A 19006-nucleotide genomic window follows, 5' to 3' on the forward strand; every position below is an offset into this window, starting at 1 on the left:
TTTGCTTTGACAGGGCATGGATAAATAGAGATGTGTTTATGTACAGGGTTTTTGAGGGGGGGAGGGAGAGCTGGTCTTGTGGGAGTGAGCATGAATTGTCCCCTTGGTTAAGCAGAGTTTGCCTTGGTTTGCATTTGGATGGGTGACGGCATGTGAGCGCTGCGAGATATTCCCCTGAGGGGATGGGGCCGTAGCTCAGTGAAAGAGCATCTGTATGCAGAAGGTCCCAGGTTCAATCCCTGGCAGCATCTCTAGGTAGGGCTGGCTGGAAGAGACTCCTGCCTGAAACTGTGGACAGCCGCTGCCAGTCAGAGTAGGCAATACTCAGGTAGATGGACCAAGGGTCTGACTTGGTATCGGGCAGCTTCCTATGTTCCTATGCACAGATCCACGTGTGCAAAATTCACCATCTCATGTGGTCCATCATACCTGCAGATTGCGCATCAAACTGGCTGAAATGGAATCAAACATAAGATGCACTAAAGCTGGAGCTGGGTGCCAAAGGCTGTTCCCATCTGCAGCACTCCTTGGGTCTAGGGCTGGCCGTGATCCTTCTGTCACTCTGCATCAGGAGTGCTTGACGTATCCAATTACCCACCAGGCAGAGCCAGGGGCTAATTATCCACCGCCAACAGAGGCTGATTGGAAGGAGGCCGCATGGGCAGACCAGTGAATCATGTAGACACTCCGCAGATGGTCCCCTCTGTGGGCAGGTGCAGGCGGGAGCGTCTGCTTCATTTATTCCTTGCGGCACATAGTTTGAGAATGAGTGCAGGATTTATCCTCTTCCATTTCGTCTGGGCATAACCAGACAGATACTGTTGAAAGGCAATTAGGGGCAGACCATTGCTAATGTTTCTCCTTGACCAGCCAAAGCTTTGCATAGGAGTCATTGGTGGATCATTCCTAATGGTGTTCTTCGTGCCAGGTTGCTAAGGCTTGCTTGGCATTGTTCCAGGAGGGGCAGCGAGAGGGTTTGGCCTTGCCATGCAGGAGACCCAGGTTTTTAATCCGTGCACGGATGTGATTCATTGCTCCTAGAGCCCAAAAGTGAGTGCCTATCTTGAGCTGCTAGAATTTCTGGCATTTTTATATAGAGTTGAGAACATAAGAACAGCCCTGCTGGATCGTGCCCAAGGCCTACCTAGTCCAGCATCCTGTTTCACACAGTGGCCCACCAGATGCCTCTGGGAAGTCCACAAACAGGAGGTGAGGGCATGCCCCTCTCCCGCTCTTGCTCCCCTGCAACTGGTATTGAGAGGCATCGTGCCTCTGAGGCTGGAGGTGGCCCACAGCCACCAGACCAGTAGCCATTGTTGTTACTTGCCTTTCTGTGTTAATCTAGAAGCCCTCTGTTCATTCTGTCAGATACTTAGAGGTTAGACCCTTGGTCCATTTCGCTCAGTATTGTCTACACAGACCATGGCTGCAGGCAGGAGTCTCTCTCTTAGCCCTATCTGGAGATGCTGCCAGGGAGGGAACTTGGAACCTTCTGCTCTTCCCAGAGCAGCTCCATCCCCTGAGGGGAATCTCTTATAGTGCTCACACTTCTAGTCTCCCATTCATATACAACCAGGGTGGACCCTGCTTAGCTAAGGGGACAAGTCATGCTTGCTACCACAAGAGCAGCTCTCCTCTCCTGACAATCAGTGGCGGAGGTGAGTGGGGGCTATGGAGGACGGTGGGGGCAGGTGACAATGGTGGTGAACAGGAGCAGGGCTGGCCTGTCCACTAAGCAGACTAGGCAGTTGTTTAGGGTGCCCAGTGGGGTGGGGCGCCAGTGGCCTGGTCATATCTCATGTGCTTCTGCCCTGGCCCTGGCAAATGGAAAGTAGAGTCCATTGGGGTGCACCAGTGCCCAGAAGCAGATGGGCAGGGGGGCTTTGGCGGGTGAGCGGAAGTGGGGCCACCACTGATGTCGCTACTCTAGTGGCTCAAGGTCTTTGGTTGCCTGAGGTGAGTCGCCACACACGGGAAAAGGTGCAAGGAGACACAGCAATAGGCCAGAAGGTGGGGTGGTCCGTGCTGCCCTCCTGCACCTGCTGCCTGAGGAGACTGTCTCACCTCGCCTCACAGGAGGGTCGGCCCTGAGTTGCAGTTGCTTCAGGCTGGTTCTAGTCCAGGCTGCTGGACTCCATTTGTTCCAGCAGCACTCTTCTCATGTTCTGGTGAGCCTGGAGAGGAGAGCTGGCCTTGTGGTAGCAAGCATGAATGGTCCCTTTTGCTAAGCAGGGTCCACCCTGGTTTGCATTTGAATGGGAGCCTACATGTGTCAGCCCTATAAGATATTCCACTCAGGGGATGGAGCTGCTCTGGGAAGAGCACCTGCATCCATGCATGCGGAAGGTTCCAAGTCCCTTCCATCCAAGACAGGGCTGAGAGACTCCAGCCTGCAACCTTGGAGAAGCCACTGCCAGTCTGGGTAGGCAATACTGAGCTAGATGGACCAAGGGTCTGACTCAGTAGAAGGAAGCATCCTGTGTTCCTGAGCCAGGGCTGGAGAAGCTACTCTAGAAAAGGAGCCGCACACATTGATCTGATGAACAAGGGAAGCTGTAAACCAGAGACAGCCGGGGTGGCGGGGGGGGAGTGTTTCCCCTGCGCAAAAGGAGTATGCAGAAGCAGAGGATGCCACGATGAGCAAGATCCAGAGGCAGCTACTTCTGTGAGCAGTCTCCAAAAGTGAAAATATTGGTGTGGCAGGAGACCGGGTGGTGTGAGGAGGGAAGCATTTGTCACAGGGTAAACGGCCCAGATGTTCTTCTCTCAAGCCCAATACAAACTGCAGGTGCTCCATCAGCTTCGCTTTATGCCCTGGGAAAAGGCTGGCGCAGGAGGACGGAAGTGGGGCTTCTCTGGATGGATCTGAGCAAGGGCCGAGAGCGGAGAGCAGAAACCCAGGCCAAGAGAGACAGATAACGGCAGTGATGTCATCCGCTTCTTGGAACAGGAGTCGGTTCCCAGCCAGCGCATTCCAAGCCCTTGCCGCTTTTGTTAACAAGAGCCAGTTCCTGGGAAGTTTTGCACAAGAAGGAAACAGCAGGAGGCAGCGGCAGCAGTGGCGGCTGCAGCCAGGTAGGATGTGGCTCACTCCAGCTTTCTGCAGACTCTGAGTCAAGAGGAAGGAGAGCATGCCAAGGGGGACCGGGAGGTCTCCCTGCAGGTGGAGGTCAGAGGATTTACGGGCACTGGATTGTGTGGGAGGACAACCCAAGGGATGAGACATTCCAGTGAAAGTGTGATGGCTCACAAGCTTACATGCTGAATAAAAATGGGTTAGGCCCTTGGGAGGAAGGGGGAGGATCCTCTCTTAAAAGGAGCAGTGGAGTGTGCAGTGCAACCTATATTCTTTGTTGCTCTCGGTTGTATTGTTGGGATTAACTTGGATTTTAAAACAAAATAAAATTGGAAGATAGGATAGCACAGCATCAGATGAAATACAATGAGTAGATTTGTACATTTACATTACTTTCGACTCCATCCCAACCTTCCTCTGAACAGCATATGGTTCCCTCCTCACAGGAACATAGGAAGCTGCCTTCTACCAGACCCTAAGCCCATCTAGCTCAATACTGTCTACACTGACTGGCAGCAGCTTCTCCAAGGTTTCAGGCAGGGGTCTCTCCCAGCCCTACCTGCAGATGCTGCCAGGCATCGAACCTAGTGTTAGAGAGCTGGGAGGGGAGATTTCTTAATCTAGCCCTGCTGCGGCAGAAGTGCACAGGTAACGAGAGCACTGCTAATTAGTATTGCTGGGGGAAGTTGAAGGAAAGAGAAGAAGAGGACGACCAGCAGCAAGGTGACCTTAAAGGCCACGTTGGAGACAGATCAACCTGGAGAGAATATCTCGATGTGGTCGCTAAGAGTCAGCACCGACTTGACGGCACTTAATCAATCAATCAGTATTATCTGGAGACATGGAGTTAAAATTGTAAATAAAGTAGTTTATTTAGGAAATCCATCAGGGAAATAGATAAAGGACGACATGCCTTACCTACATACAGGAAGAGGGGAGGGAGAAGAAGGAAGTCTCTCCAGGTGAGAGAATGACACCTATCAATCTAACAAAAGGGGGAGTAGAGAAAGTGTCATCAGAGAGGGGATTCCATTGCTCACCATCTCTACCCCTAGTACTCCAGTGGTAAATAGTGTTGCTGGTGCTAAGAGCTGATGCCATCAGGATCTGCATCTCCAGCACCTAGGACCTTCTGCATGTAAAACAGAAGCTCTTCCACTAAGCTACAGCCCCATCCCTTCAGGGGAACATCTTAAAGCAGACAGTGTGTGTATGTAGTCACCCATCCAAATACAAACCATGGCAGACCCTGCTTAGCAAAGGGGAGGATTCATGCTTACAGGACCTGCTCACCTCCTCGAGAGCCTCCATTTTATCCTCACAATGACCTTGTGAGGTAGATTAGATGAGAGAAAGACGGGTTACTTACTGACAGCGTTTCATATAGGGACACCCATCAAGAGTCCATGACCACCTGTGGCTTCCCCAAAATAATTGAGAGCATAAGCAGATCTGATGACAGTGCTTGAAATGCTATGAACATTTTCAGAGGCAGCAGTCGAGGAGGGCAAGACAGAAAGACACATTTCATACCTGCTCTTCATTAGTATCATTAGTTGAATTGTTCCCCATGGCCATCCAATGGTGAGGGAACTGCAATGGAGAATGTTGAACTGCCTTCATATCAATAGGACTTCCTGCAGAGAAAATACATTTAGGATGGAAGTATGAACATTAAATTGGTTTATGTGGTAGGGCACGAGGTTCGTGCACAGGTTTGGCGCTGAGCCGGTTTGGACCTTCGGTGCAGCCGGCCCCCAGGGATTGTGGAGGCCCTGGTCGTCCGCCCAGAAGTCCAGGGGTAAGAGTGCCTCTGCATGTATGTCATAGATTGTGAGCCGTTTTGGGACAGGAGACCATCGCCTTATACCTTTTGCTATGCTGGCCACTTTAAGAACTCCTTCCCTCCCACCTACCTACCCCTGGTGAAAACCGTTCTATAAATATTCTGAATAATAATGACATGGGTCTCCCCAAATAAAGCCAAGTCTACTGATATATGCCGGGTTTGCACACCTTGCACTCCAAGGATGTTCACAGCGAAAATTGCTGACTTTCAGGACTGCCCTTGAATCACTCGGAACTGGCCCGCCTCTCAGAGAGAAAGCAGCCCTTTTGAACGGAACAGTCTTATTCAGTAACTAGCTGAACCCGCACAGAGCATCTGTGCGCTACGACTTTGTTGCTCTCCTTGCCCCCTGCCACAGTCCCTGCTTTATTGCTCAGTATCAGACAACCACTCTCAGCCGCCCTCTGCCCACTGCTCGCTCTCTCAATGGCCCCCTGCGGTCACTCGCTTGCCCCCTCCCCACTTCCTCCCTCCCTCCCTCCCTCACCCTCTACCCACTCCTCTTCCCTATCTGCATATGGAATCCCCACTGCCCAATCACTGGTGCTTCTGTTCTGTTACCTCCAATTGGTCAAGCACTGTGTGGGCGGGGTTTGCCACATACAACCTTAGCAAATTATATAGATAGATTGCCACCCATTCTCAAACAGTTAGGGTTAGGAAGATGAGCTTCTCAGCCAGATACCAAAGCTCTAGGGGTCTGATGTATCAGGAGGTCTCTTTTTGGAAAGGAAGCACCATGTTCCTTCTGTTGGAAAGGAAGCACCATGGGCCTTCTCCATTGCTGCCCCGAGGCTTTGGGATGCGCTCCCTGGTGAAATAAGAGCCTCCCCATCTCTGACAATTTTAAAAAAGTCTTTAAAGACGCATCTGTTCACCCAGGCTTTTAATTGATACTGTTTTGATTGTTTTTAATGTTGTTTTAAAATATTGTTTAAAAAATTTTAATTGTTGTGTTTTAAATTTCTTGTTTTTGTTTTTAACTAATGTTTTAATGTTGTTTTTATTTTGTTGTAAACCGCCCAGAGACGTAAGTTTTGGGCAGTATAAAAATGTGTAAGATGATGATGATGATGATGATTGATGATGATGTTTGATGCTGCACTACTCCCAAAGGCTGTGTCCATCCTTTCTGGAGCTCTCTCAATAGGCATTGCAACACAGCATGGATGCCCTTTGAGATCTGCTGAGGAGGCCTCAGGACAGCAACTGGGAGAGTGAGTCACTTCTATCTCATAAGATAAGCTTGTAGCTCATCCCTTATTGCTGAGAAATCTCAGTCATCCTGAGAATATTTTGGTTTAACAGAAAATGTGTTGACATTTGGAAGGGAAAGGTGGGGATGGTGAATTTCTGAACCGATATGAGTTGTTTAGTGTGGAAACACCCAGCCACAGTTTATATTTATGGCCACTTTTTTAAAGCCACAGTTTATTTTTATGGACACTTTTTTAAAAGCCTTTAATCTCTAGAGATCCTCCATCAGCTGACTCTGGTGTTACATTTCACCACATTCAAAAGCAGTATGCCTCACCAGTGGCTTGAGAGAGCGGTTCTTGGGTCCCCCCGCAGATGTTGTTGGATTACAACTCCCAAGGCCATTGGACTACAGCTCCCAAGGCCAACTCCCACAATGGCCAAGGCCATTGTGTAGCGAGAAGATGGGAGTTATAGCCCTACAGCATCTGAGGACCACAGCTTGGGAATCTCTGACTTGAGAGATGATACAGTACATCCAACGACCACCGCAGGGATAGGGCCGTAGCCCAGTGGTAGAGCATCTGCGTTGCATGCAGAAGGTCCCAGGTTCAATTCCTGGCATCGCCAAATAGAGCTGGAAAAGACCCTAGCCTTACTCCTTGGAATGCGGCTGCCAGTCATTGTAGACAACACTGAGCTAGATGGACCAATGGCCTGACTCAGTATAAGGCCACTTGCTATGTTAACCACATTGCCTGCTCCCTTGTGTAGGCATGAGCCACAATCTGTAGCTGGCCTGATTGTGGTGTATTCCTAGTAGGCTGAAAAATTGCACCAGCCTCCTGAAGGTCTCATTTTGAGCGTCTACAGGAAGATGCAGAGTTCCGCCAAGTGCCAGCTGTGTTAAGCCCCTTTGGGGGGTGGGGAGTGGGAATTACATGAAATTCTACGGGCTGCCATTTGGTAACTAATTTGTCTCAGCAGACACTTCCTAGGAAGGGAGCTTGCAAGGATTAGAGTGGTATTTGTATTCCTTCCAGATCACTGAAGAGGGATTTGTTTTGGCGTGTAAAACATTTAATATATGCCTGATGAGAGAGATCTCAAGACCCACCATTCCAGAAAGTTGGTCGAGGAGGATGATTTTCTTTTACAGAAAAGGGCCATGTTCATTTCAAGGCTTCTGCTAACTGATTCTCAGTGCCACAAGTGGATTCTGCCCTCTTCTGCTGACATTTCCTGGTTTCCCTGAATTGATGGAGTTTCAACCAGGCTTTGCAGCTGCTCTTTCAAGCTTCGGTCTCTGAACACAGCTTGGCTTTTTGTATCCTTGGTGGCTACATCCATTCCAAAAGAGCAGCCAGACCTGGTGTGAGAAGACCAGGTTAGTCCTTTTCTTCTGTTGGTCCATTGTTCATTTCCTTCATTGGAAATGAAGGCCAGGGAATAGTCATGGCTTTCATTTTAACCATGGAATAGGAATATCCTCTCTCTTTCCCCCCTGCCAAGATGTTGCAATTATCAAATTTCCCTTTTACAAACCATAATATATCGGTGGAGAATCAACACTGAGCCTGTTCTCATGACCGAAAGCTGAGTAGGAGGAGCATTCAGCCAGGATTCCAGACCTGTGCATGGTGCGCTCCTGATAAATGGTCATGTGCTGGCAAAAAGGTAGGTGGACATGTGCTAGCCATGATCTAGGTAGGATGCTGTGTGACATATTTTTCCTCCACCCTCGATACAATGCTGGGTAAATGTTGGTTGGCCACTGCCATTCTACCCAGATTATGGCTAGGCATAATAATAATTATTATTACATTTCCTCGTTTCCCTGAATTGATGGAGTTGTTAATAATAATAATAATAATAATCAATTTCTATACCACCCTTCCAAAAATGGCTCAGGGCAATTTATACAGATCACTTTCTCATCCTCCTAGCTTGATTTTTGCTAACATATAACTGGTTCTCATAAATACGCACAGGTCTGCAATCCTGGGTGCTCAGGTTCTGGTCATAAGAACAGGTCCACTATTTGTCAGTGACTAATTTTCATTACAGCCACCAAATGGCACATCAAGGAAATGCTTGACTAACAAGCAGAAGGTTGCCAGTTCAAATCTCTGCTGGTACTATATCGGGCAGCAGCGATATAGGAAGATGCTGAAAGGCATTATCTCATACTGTGTGGGAGGAGGCAATGGTAAACCTCTCCTGTATTCTACCAAAATAAAACCACAGGGCTCTGTGGGCGCCAAGAGTCGAAATTGACTTGATGACACATTTCACCTTACCCTAATTTTCATTGCTTGGGGCTGACTATAGATATCTCATGGAAAGCTAGGTCTTCTAATGCCATATCTATGACCCAGAAGGACCAGACACAGGCACAGTTGGCAAATTAGCTATGTACTGAGGATTAATGCATTAATGTGAGTTTGAGGTTTCTTGCAAGGCTACTAAACAGTCTCTGCTTTTATTTTAAAACCTTGAAGTGCGTTTAGATATTTAAAATATTTAAATTGTTTAGCCCAACTAAAATGAAAAGTCTTGGTCAAGTAACTAAATAGGTCTAATATTCTTAGAATATTTTTAAAATGTTAAGCTGGTCTAAGGACCGTAATAAATTTACTTATTTACTTAGAATATTTGGTGATGCAACTGCTCATCAAGCCAATATTTAAAATGACACCCTGTTAAAACAAAGCACACTTATGGAGGATACTGGTTTTTATTAGAAGTCTGGGTTTCTCAAACTTGGGTCCTCAGATGTTTTTGGACTACAACTTCCATCACCCCCATAACAATGGTCACTGTGGATTATGGGAGTTGTAGTCCAACAACATCCGGGGACCCAAGTTTGAGAACCCTTGTTGTAAGTCATTCAGAGTGTTTTGATAGAAACAGTGTTGTATAAATTTTGAAAAATAAAAATGATCTGTTGATGACTTTTTCATGATAGCTAAATGGAACTTCCATTAATAGAGAGAGCATACCCCTGAGTACCAGATCTGGGGGTGACCGTCATCTCTAGCATCTGTTCCTGATCTTCCCCAAGACATCTGGCCAGGTACTATTGAAAAAATCAAATGCTGGAGTAAATAAACCTTTGGTAAGACCATTTTTTACATTCTTAGATAGATATAGCTATAGATATAGATATAGATGGTTTGATGTGAACATTGATCCACCAAATACATCTATACAGAGGCCTGGCCAAACTCTACCCTACACAAAATGGCAGCCATTCATTTCCCATGTAAACAACCATTTTTCTCATTGGTGTCATCTTCTGCAACATAAATCATGGCTGATATTCCATGACAGTGCTGTGTAATCACATACTGTGCTCTTTAATCTGTAGCTATAAGATCTAATCCTGTAACGGTAGTGATTGTTGGGTTTTTCCTCTCTTCTAATTTTGTCAGAATGAAAAATGAACCAAAATATGGTTTAAATTTTAAATTTAAATTTGTTTTGCCTAATCTGATATTTTTAGAAAATGGCAAGATGCCATCGACGTGTGCATCTCCCCGCACCAATATCCTGTATATTCTGCAACCAAATTCCTCTGCATGTTTACTCCAAAGTAAATCCCACTGTTCAATGGGGTTTACTCTCATGCAATTCTGCGCAGCATTACAACCACCTGTCCTCACCACCAGATGTACAAGGCACTGAAGCGTGACTTTTCTGAAATACAGACAGCAGAATTCCCTCCTGCTGAGTTAATTTCTCCGGAGATAATCTGAAACCATTGTTTATCGGAGATTGGACTTGTTATGGAATTTTCGGGGGGCTCTGTTGCAACTGGGGTATATGTGTGTGTACGGCTGGAGGAGAGGTCCTTTCTGTAAAACCTAGAGAGGCCGGCAGCCTACAAATTAATTTAATGCAAGGGGAAGAAACCTGAGGGAGACCAACCTCAAGAAGCCTTCCCCAATCAGCAGACAAGGGGTAGCAAAGGAATAGCTTAGGCCAAACAGTAGGGGCTTTATTTCAGTGTTGTTGTTTTTTTTAAAAAAAGTTGGAAGGAGCATATGAAACATGATCTAACCAGCGAGACTTGGCATACCTGAAGGATGGAAGCGTTTGTCTCTGCAAGAACTAGTCCTGATATTAGCCCGACAAAGCCAAGCTCAGCGACGCACAGCTAAGGGGCTGCCCGTTTCTTGAAATAATTAACAGACAACCCCCCCCCAAAAAAAATCCCCTCCGACAACTCCTCACACATGACTTCACCTGGAGAATGCAGCCGTCTTGGTTTCCAGTTTTATTTTTGTTTTGTTCTGCATTTGGGATCTTTCAGCCTCGCTTGGGGGAGGTTTGGAGGCTTACTGGAGGGAGGGCCATGGTGTATCATGAATGTCGCAAAAGGCCAAGGCCTAGAGGCTCCAACGGGGTGTCCCTACTGAACAGCGTCCATCCCTCTTTCCTGACCCCTGTAAATCACTGGGCCAGTTCAGACATTTTGCAGAATGTCGACTGAAGCCGGGCTCTGTGTGTGACATCCAAAGCGTTAAAGGAACTATATATGTCCCTCCCACAGAAACCGCCGCTTTATCCTCAAACCAACCCTGCGAGGTAAGCTGCACTGGGAGTGAGCGGCTGACCCAAGGTTACCCAGCAAGTGTTATGGCTGAATGGGGATTTGAACAGAAGGCAACTTGGCTTGGGCCTCATCATGCTCAGAGGAGGCCTCTCATTGAGACACTTGTTAATTTGTTGGTGCCTTCTTTTGTTTCCTTGTGTTGCCTGGCAACAGTCCAGATTGGGACCACAGAGGGGGAAAGGCTCCAGTCTCTCTCCCCCAACACTGCAACCCCGATCCTGATCCATGGTGGCTGCTGTTTCTTCTGCATGATCCTCACCGCACATTGAGATCATCAAGAGAGGTCCGTTTCCATATGCTGCCAGCTCGTTTGGCGGTGACTCGGGAACGGCCTTCTCTGCAGTCGCTCCCAGGCTGTAGAATGTGCTCCCGATAGACGTTTGTGGTTTAACATCGGAAGCTGCCATATACTGAGTCCGACCATTGGTCTACCTAGCTCAGTATTGTCTTCACAGACTGGCAGCGGCTTCTCCCAGGTTGCAGGCAGGAATCTCTCTCAGCCCGATCTTGGAGATGCTGCCAGGGAGGGAACTTGAAACCTTCTGCTCTTCTCAGAGCTGCTCCATCCCCTGAGGGGAATATCTTGCAGTGCTCACACATAAAGTCTCCCATTCATATGCCAGCGTGGTGTAGTGGCTAGAGTGCTGGACTAGGACCGGGGAGACCCGAGTTCAAATCCCCATTCAGCCATGAGACTTGCTGTGTGACTCTGGGCCAGTCGCTTCTCTCTCAGCCTGACCTACTTCACAGGGTTGTTGTGAGGAGAAACTCAAGTATGTAGTACACTGCTCTGGGCTCCTTGGAGGAAGAGCGAGATATAAAATGTAAAATAAATAAATATAAATAAATAAATAAACATGCAACCAGGGCGGACCCTGCTTAGCTAAGAGGACAAGTCATGCCTGCTAGCACAAGACCAGCTCTCCTCTTTGCCAGCTTTCAAATGGGTCCTTAAGACACATTTTTCCCCAGTCAGGCTTTCAGTAATCTCTGAATGCTTTAAGTTTTTAAATTGCTGTTTTTAACACTTTGCTTTGTTTTGTTTTTTCTCTTGTGTTTATTTCTGTGAACCGCCTAGAGCCCTTGGAGTCACACAGTATATAACTCAGCCAATCAATCAATCAATTAAATCCTTTAACTGTTTTAACTGTACTTTGTTGCTTAGATTTGTTTGTGTTTTTAAACCACCTCAAGATCTGTTGACTGGTGGTATATAAACATTTATTTATTTATTTATTCATTCCTTCATTCCTTCATTTATTATTAAAAATTTAAAAAACCACCCTTTATACCGCCCTTCCAAAAGGCTCAGGGCGGTTTACATATATAAATAAACATATGTAACATATAAATATATGTAACATATAAATATAACAAACCCACCCAGTCTTAAGAAGCACACAAGGGCCACTGAAGTACTTTGGGCAAGGTCTAGTTTCCGCTGGGTCCTCAGTGGCTTAACAATAACAACAACTAAAATGCACACACACACAACACACACACACACACCCAGCCCATGAGACTGCTGAAGTGAAGAAAGTCTGCTGGGGAAGCAGGCGTTTTGTGTGCAATGACAATGGGCTGGTCCTGAGAAGAACCACCTTCTTGAGCAGGTGCTCAGAAGCAGCCTGAATCCTTGACCAGCTGCCTCGTTTTTGCAGCGGGCTTCACCTGCGAAGGCGCCATTTTGGGCCTGGCTCTGGCTGAAGCACCTCAAGGTTCGACTAAAAAACCCCAAACCTAGATCCTGCAAGCCTGTCCAGGCCTGACTTAACGCAGTTCATGGCGGAGGTGGTGAGGCTTGGACGGGAGAATTCTGCAGAGTTCTTTCTTTGATTTGAACTGGTGACTTCTCCACACTTTGCTTGCTTGCTTCCATTTTTATCCCACCCCCCCAAGGAAACTCTCAGGGTGGCCTACATGGCCCCACCCTCCTCCATTTTATCTTCACAACAGCCCTGAGAGGTAGGGTTAGGCTGAAAGACTGACTGGCCCAAGTTTATCCAGCCAGCGTAACGGCTGAGTGGGGATTTGAGTGGCAGGTCCTGAGGTCAAACTTGGGCCCCCAGACCCTGTGGGACTACAATTCCCATCACCCTCAGCATCCAGCCATTGTAGTTAGGGATGATGGGAGTTGTAGCCACAAGACTGGCAGGTCCTAAGGTCAAACTTTGGCCCCCGGACCCTGTGGGACCACAATTCCCATTACCCTCAGCATCCAGCCATTATGGTTAGGGATGATGGGAATTGTAGTCCCACAACATCTGGGGACTCATGTTTTGAGAACCCCTGTCTTAAGAAGACAGGGAAATGGGGTGAGTCCGAGCATGAAAAATGAATAAGTCACTCGAGCTCTATTCAGATATCATGTTGTCTGTTCAGGTGTCTGTACATATGTACATGTTTTTGTGTGAATAACGGTATAGTACATGTGTAAAAATTAATCTGGGTTCAGGCCTTCTCAAATGCAGCAAACAGATAGGGAGTGTACTATTATATATGGGTTGAACATGATGTGTGAATAATTGTATGTGCAATTGTGTACAGAACTGTCCGATTGTACACTGCACAGATTGTGCACTGAACATAATGTATGAATAGGACTACAGTAAATAGCTGTTTTATTCTATTGAAATGGAAACCACTCCACGATTTAGCAGTAACGGTTTTGCCTTTGCTGCATTTTTCAACAGTAGTGCTTCGTGGCCACAGGACAAACACATTGCTTTCAGGAAGTAGTTTTTGCTGCATTGTCCTCTGAAGGACTCGAGAGTCAGCTAAGCTGAAAGATGAGGTAAGCATTGAGTTATTGCAGATTGCACCAATCTAAAATTTTGTCTTGGTTCTTACAGCAAATTTTGTAATATATGAACTGTCCTTTGTTATTTTATTTTATTTTATTTTATTTTATTTTATTTTATTTTATTTCATGTTATTTCTATACTACCTTTCCAAAAATGTGATTCAGTGCAGCAGTTATTAAGTTCTCTTTTTCGTGTCTGGAGTTCTTCAACGGCTTTTTACATGTCTGTAGTTCAGAAAAGAGGTTCCCTCTAAAACTCTTCTCCCTGCTCACAGGCCGGTGTGCCAAAGTGTCTGGACCTGGGCCTGTAGGTTAATGGTAAAGTATCTTGCTTTGCATGCAGAAGGTCCCAGATTCAATCCCTGGCAGCATCTCCAGGTAGGGCTGGGAGAGACTCCTGCCTGAAACGTCGGAGAGCCGTTGCCAGTCAGTGAGGACAGTACTGAGCCAGATGGATCAAGAGTCTGACTCAGAAGGCAGCTGTATATATTCATCAGGAACATCCGTAGCTTGGTGGTAGAGCATCTGCTTTGCATTTAGAAGGTCCCAGTTTCAATCCCTGGGAGTATCTCCAGGAGCTTTCCCAGCCTGGAGGCTTCCTGTGAGGCTTTACTGTGAGTTCAAAGTGGCCCCCCAAAACCAATGCAAAAAGTGGATTTGTTTAACCCCAAATATAAATCGGACTACACTCTTAACCCGAGTTGCGTGTGAAGTGCTCCCTGATAGCTCGCAGGAACTTCAGGGTAAAGTTGTTGTTGTTGTTGTTGTTGTTGTTGTTGTTGTTATTTTAATTCGATTTCTATACCGCCCTTCCAAAAATGGCTCAGGGCGGTTTACAAAGAGAAATAAAACAAATAAGACGGCTCCCTGTCCCCAAAGGGCTCACATTCTAAAAAGAAACATAAGACACACACCAGCAACAGTCACTGGAAGTACTGTGCTGGGGGTGGATAGGGCCAGTTACTCTCCCCCTGCTAGATAAAGAGAATCACCACAGTAAAAGGTGCCTCTTTGCCCAGTTTGGCCGATATGTGTGAATGCACACCTCCATTCTGGAGGAGATGCTAATTAAAAGGTGTGAAAAACTTTCTGGTAGGGCTGGGAAAGACCTCTGCATGAAACCTCACAGAGCTGCTGCTAGTCTGTGTAGACAATATTGAGCTAGATGGACCAAGGGTCTGACTCGGTACAAGGGAGCTTCCTATGTTCCTATGGTCTATAGCTCCCCTGTATTTGTGGCAGTTAACCCAACTGTACCACACCCAGGTTTCCATAACTCCTTGAACTCTTCATAGTTGTGAAAATCTTTTCTTGCACCAAGAAAAGGCACAAGGTAATCTACAAAGAGAAACAATTTCACATTCTTTCTTCAGCCCCGGATTCCAAACCTCCGAATTTGATTTCAGGCTCTGTCTGAAGTGTTTTGAGGCCCCTTTTGTCCCAGGCGAATTCCCTCCTCTTTTAACACGCTCAGCAGAAAGGCACAGATCTGAAAAGAAAGAGCCACCCCGCAAAAAAACAAATCTTCCCCTTGATAGCCGAGACTTGCAGGCTGCCTTTTTGCAAAGTGGGTAATCCAAAACTTTCTTGGGTTGCAATTAAGTAAATCTTGTGTCCTGAAGCAGTGAGATAATATCGGCATAGAAATGCTCTTTTAAAAGTTTCCTGTTTCCATTGTATTCACAATCCCCACAGGATAATATTCTCATTGACTAAATCCAAGGTCCGCTAAAAATAATTAACACAGGTGTGAGTCACTGGGATTCCCCAACTTTCATTAGTTCTCCCTTCTCTCCGAGACTCTGGGAGCTGAAAAAAGGTCCCAGCATATGTATTTTATTTGCCCAGTCTGGGACAATTCTGGCATTTGCACAAAGTCTTATGGAAACAGGAACATGTACACATGATGCCGGGGCGGTAGAGCGGGCGGAGGGGGGTGGGAAGCCCTCGTGAATAATGTATGTTGACTTGGGAAACATTGCAAGGCAGGAGGAAAACATCAAAAGCAGAAGACTGCAGCAGACATCCCGGGTTTTTGTGTCTCTTGCTCTTTCAGACAACCCCACCCTTTCTCCCCTGTTGCAACACCTCCTCTCTCCAGACCCCTCCTCAAAACTCATCTTTTTCTTTGGTTTGACACTGTACTAACCCCCTGCTAACTGAGGGACTCGGGGCAGAAGAGGCTGCCAGCAGGGTGGCAGCTCGCTCTCCGCTTTGCACCTCTCTGAAGAAGAAGGCAAGGGTGGGTGGGGGGCAGAGGCCCAACTTCACTTGGTTATCCCCGGGCCCACTTCAGCCCTGACCAAGGCTAATGATAGCCCATCCTCCATGAATTTATCTCATCCTACCCAGGTGTTCCTCCTCCCTTGCTTCCACACAACCGAAAATTGGGAGCTCACACAGCTCCCAAACCTGGGTAGAACACAGTGAGGCTCTTCACTGTGAGGGAGAGAAACTGAGCTAAGGGGGCCCAGCCTGGTTTCTCTCCAGCGTGAGAGCCACTGGGCTCGCAGGCGAGCCTGGTGGTTCAACAGCAGCTAGCCCGCCTATGAACTGCTCCCCTAAAATGAGGTTAGCGGAACGCTTGCTCTGCTAACCCCGTTTTACTGATTGTGTGCCGCTGCGGCGTGGAGCACCCCCTGACCGGGAGGCTGCAACAAGCCTCCCAGCCTCGGGGGTCCCCCCAGAATGCCCCATGCACTTGCACAGGGTATCCTGGACTTCCAGGTTCCCGATCCCCACCACCCCTACCAGCTCCATGATGGAGCTGGTAGTTGTGTGGGTGGCTGATCCAGCTGCTCAGGGACGGCTCACTGTTCCTGTGTGGGGCTAAGCCTGCTCTCCATCCCCCCCCCAGCCATCCAGTGATCATGTGTAGAGCCTCAGTTGTTGATTGTGTGAATGACCTCATATTGTCGCAAGCATCCTCCTTGGATATGCAAAATGAGCTGCTCTCCAGGCTTTTGTATCATTTGCTAGAAGAAACTGCTCTCTTAATGGGCACTGATTGCTGCTGGTGGCTACTAGCTATTGCACACATCCTGCCCATGAGTAGCTTTAAAGCACAGTGCTTATCTAAAGGAAGGGAGGGATACAATCCAGAAGATCTGACCCTAACTCACAAATAACTCCAGTCTGATTTTTAGCTTCTTGCAAGCATACGCTGTCAGTTCCGTGATGGGCGGATCTTTTTCTTTGGCAACATCTCCCTTAGATAACCACAGTGTTCTATTGAACATCTGATGCCTGGTCCTGAGAAGGAGAAAGAAAATGGTCCATAAAATTTCCATTACTCTGAAAAGCAGAAACATCTGCTGGAGAGTGTAAAGTGACACTACAAAACAGTGTTTACCAGCTAAGTGCTGGCGTCAGATCCACTTGGAACCCGGGCGCAAAGAACTGGCTCTCCTTTCGGTGGGCCCTTCATGGATCTGTGCCCCAGGGTTTCTCTCAAAGTGGCAACGTTAGCTCTTTAACAGTTTGGGTTTATGTGCACCAAGGACGTGGTCTTCTTTGTCTGAAAGCCTCTTGTCAGGCTAGGGCTGACACGCAGAGCTGTTTCTAATCACGAGCGTTACACAAAGTCTAATCTAGTCTGTGGCACTTGCGTTTCATGCTAAGTTAAAAGCTGGTCTGGAGAGCAATGTTAAAGAAACCTACGCTGCGTTTTCTCAAGGATGGGATGAAGCTAAGCTGCGGTCTCCAAAATGTTCTCTCTCAGTGTCCAGAGTAACAGAGCAGGGTTCCCCAACCTGTGGCATGCCAGGTGTGCTACAACTCCCATCATCCCCAACCACAAATTGGGAACCCCTGTAATAGAGGTTACCCTGGGCCCTTCTTGAAATGCCCTCAGAAACTGCCTTTCTAGCAGCCACAGTTACACTCTCCCTCAAGTGCTAGCTTATGGTGTGCTTGCAAGTGACTTTTTACATAGAGGTGCACTGAAAAATATGCTCTACCACCTAATGGTTTCAGCGGGGAAATGACTGGACTAGCAAGCCAGAGGTTGCCGTTCAAATCCCTGGTGGAAACACCTATATTGGGCAGCAGCGATATAGGAAGGTGCTGAAAGGCATCACCTCAGACTGCGCGGGAGATGGCCATGGTCAACCCCTCCTGTATTCTTCCAAAGACAACCACAGGACTCCGTGGCCGCCAGGAGTCAACACCAACTCGAGAGCGCACTTTACTACTGCTATTACTCCAATGAAATATATTTATATACCACTCTTCAACTAAACTTCTCAAGTGGGTTACACAGAAAAGTAAATAACCCATAAATAAGATGCACAAGGTACACACTAGCAACAGCCACTATCGTATCCCCCGGGGGGATACTTGGAGGATACAATCGTATCCCCCAAGGGGTTAAAATCCAGAACCCACCGCCCTCCATTTCCCATATCTCCCTACGCTTGCCAATTTGATAAGCATCTCTTCTCTTTCCAAGTCATTCATAACTTTGGAACGGCACAGGCCCAAGGACAGAGCCGTGTGGCCACTCCACCTGGGGCCAACTCTAGAGCAACCAATTTGGGGAGCAAAGTGGTGCTAGAGGCCATTATTAGGGGAGTGAGGATTTTGCTATACGTTAAATACTTATTGAAGGAAGATAAATAGTGTTGTTTATCTATCTTAGTAATGAAGCTGAATATGCCTATTGTGACAAGAAGCAAATCTATCTACATTTTAATCCAGTTCAAGAGACTTTGACAACCTCTTTTCAGTACCCATGGCAACTAAATTTGTCATGTGGTTCAGAAAATGGACCTGATTCCTTTTCGACAACACCATCTTTTGGGATTAGGCCAGACCTTCCAGTCTGCTCTCCAAGCTAGTTTTATCTTCCTGTCTACGTGGCAGGAAAGGCTGGGGTGTGGAGAGCAGTGAGTACCAGGCCAGCTGAAATCTGCCAGGGCGATGACCATGCACCCCTCTGCACGCATGGTCTCACCCAGTCCAGTTTGTGGCCAGGAAAGAAGCTATGCTTTGGCCCGGCTCCTGGGAGGCTGGAGGAGTCTCTTTTCTACCTGGCTGCACTCTCTTCTGCTGCTTATTAGAGGAGTGAGTGATTGAGGCTGGATGTGGGAGTGAAAGGGAGAGCAGGGGGAGTTCCCACTACCCTTTGGAGTCATCCCTTACTCTACCCAGTACCTCCTTCCAGATTGATGTGGGACCAATCATGAGAATGAGGTCTCAGTTTGAGCCTGTTAGTGTCTCAGGTAATTTTCTCACCTAAGCATGGATCAGAAAGGACATGTTTAAGGCAATGCTCCCAAATGCACATGGCCATGTGTCTCCGCTTAATCCACTGCATATGTACCGTGGCATACACTGGTGTACCCGCAGCCCTGCATGACATCTATCTTATTTTAGAAACCAAGCCTTGATTTGTGTCATGATGATTGTGCCTGCCTTGCAGATGGCCATCTTGGAAAGCTGCCGAAACGTAAAGAAAACCCA

At 47.3% G+C, this 19006-nt stretch overlaps 1 protein-coding gene across 8 annotated transcripts in view; it reads left to right on the top strand.

Moving 5' to 3' along the window:
* The first annotated feature begins 10756 nt into the window (after positions 1-10756).
* Positions 10757-19006, top strand: part of ALDH1A3 (aldehyde dehydrogenase 1 family member A3) — an 89644-nt gene continuing 81394 nt past the window's right edge. For 5 of the 8 annotated variants that reach the window (XM_053273062.1, XM_053273063.1, XM_053273065.1 and 2 more), the window contains exons 1-2: positions 10758-11023; positions 13434-13534. The gene's annotated coding sequence lies outside the window, so the exon portion shown is untranslated. Of the gene's footprint in view, positions 11024-13433; positions 13535-19006 lie in introns of all 8 variants that reach the window. The other 3 variants (XM_053273070.1, XM_053273071.1, XM_053273068.1) reach the window with 2 other exon arrangements.

This window comes from Hemicordylus capensis, chromosome 10 (assembly GCF_027244095.1).
Source record: "Hemicordylus capensis ecotype Gifberg chromosome 10, rHemCap1.1.pri, whole genome shotgun sequence".
NCBI lineage: Eukaryota > Metazoa > Chordata > Lepidosauria > Squamata > Cordylidae > Hemicordylus > Hemicordylus capensis.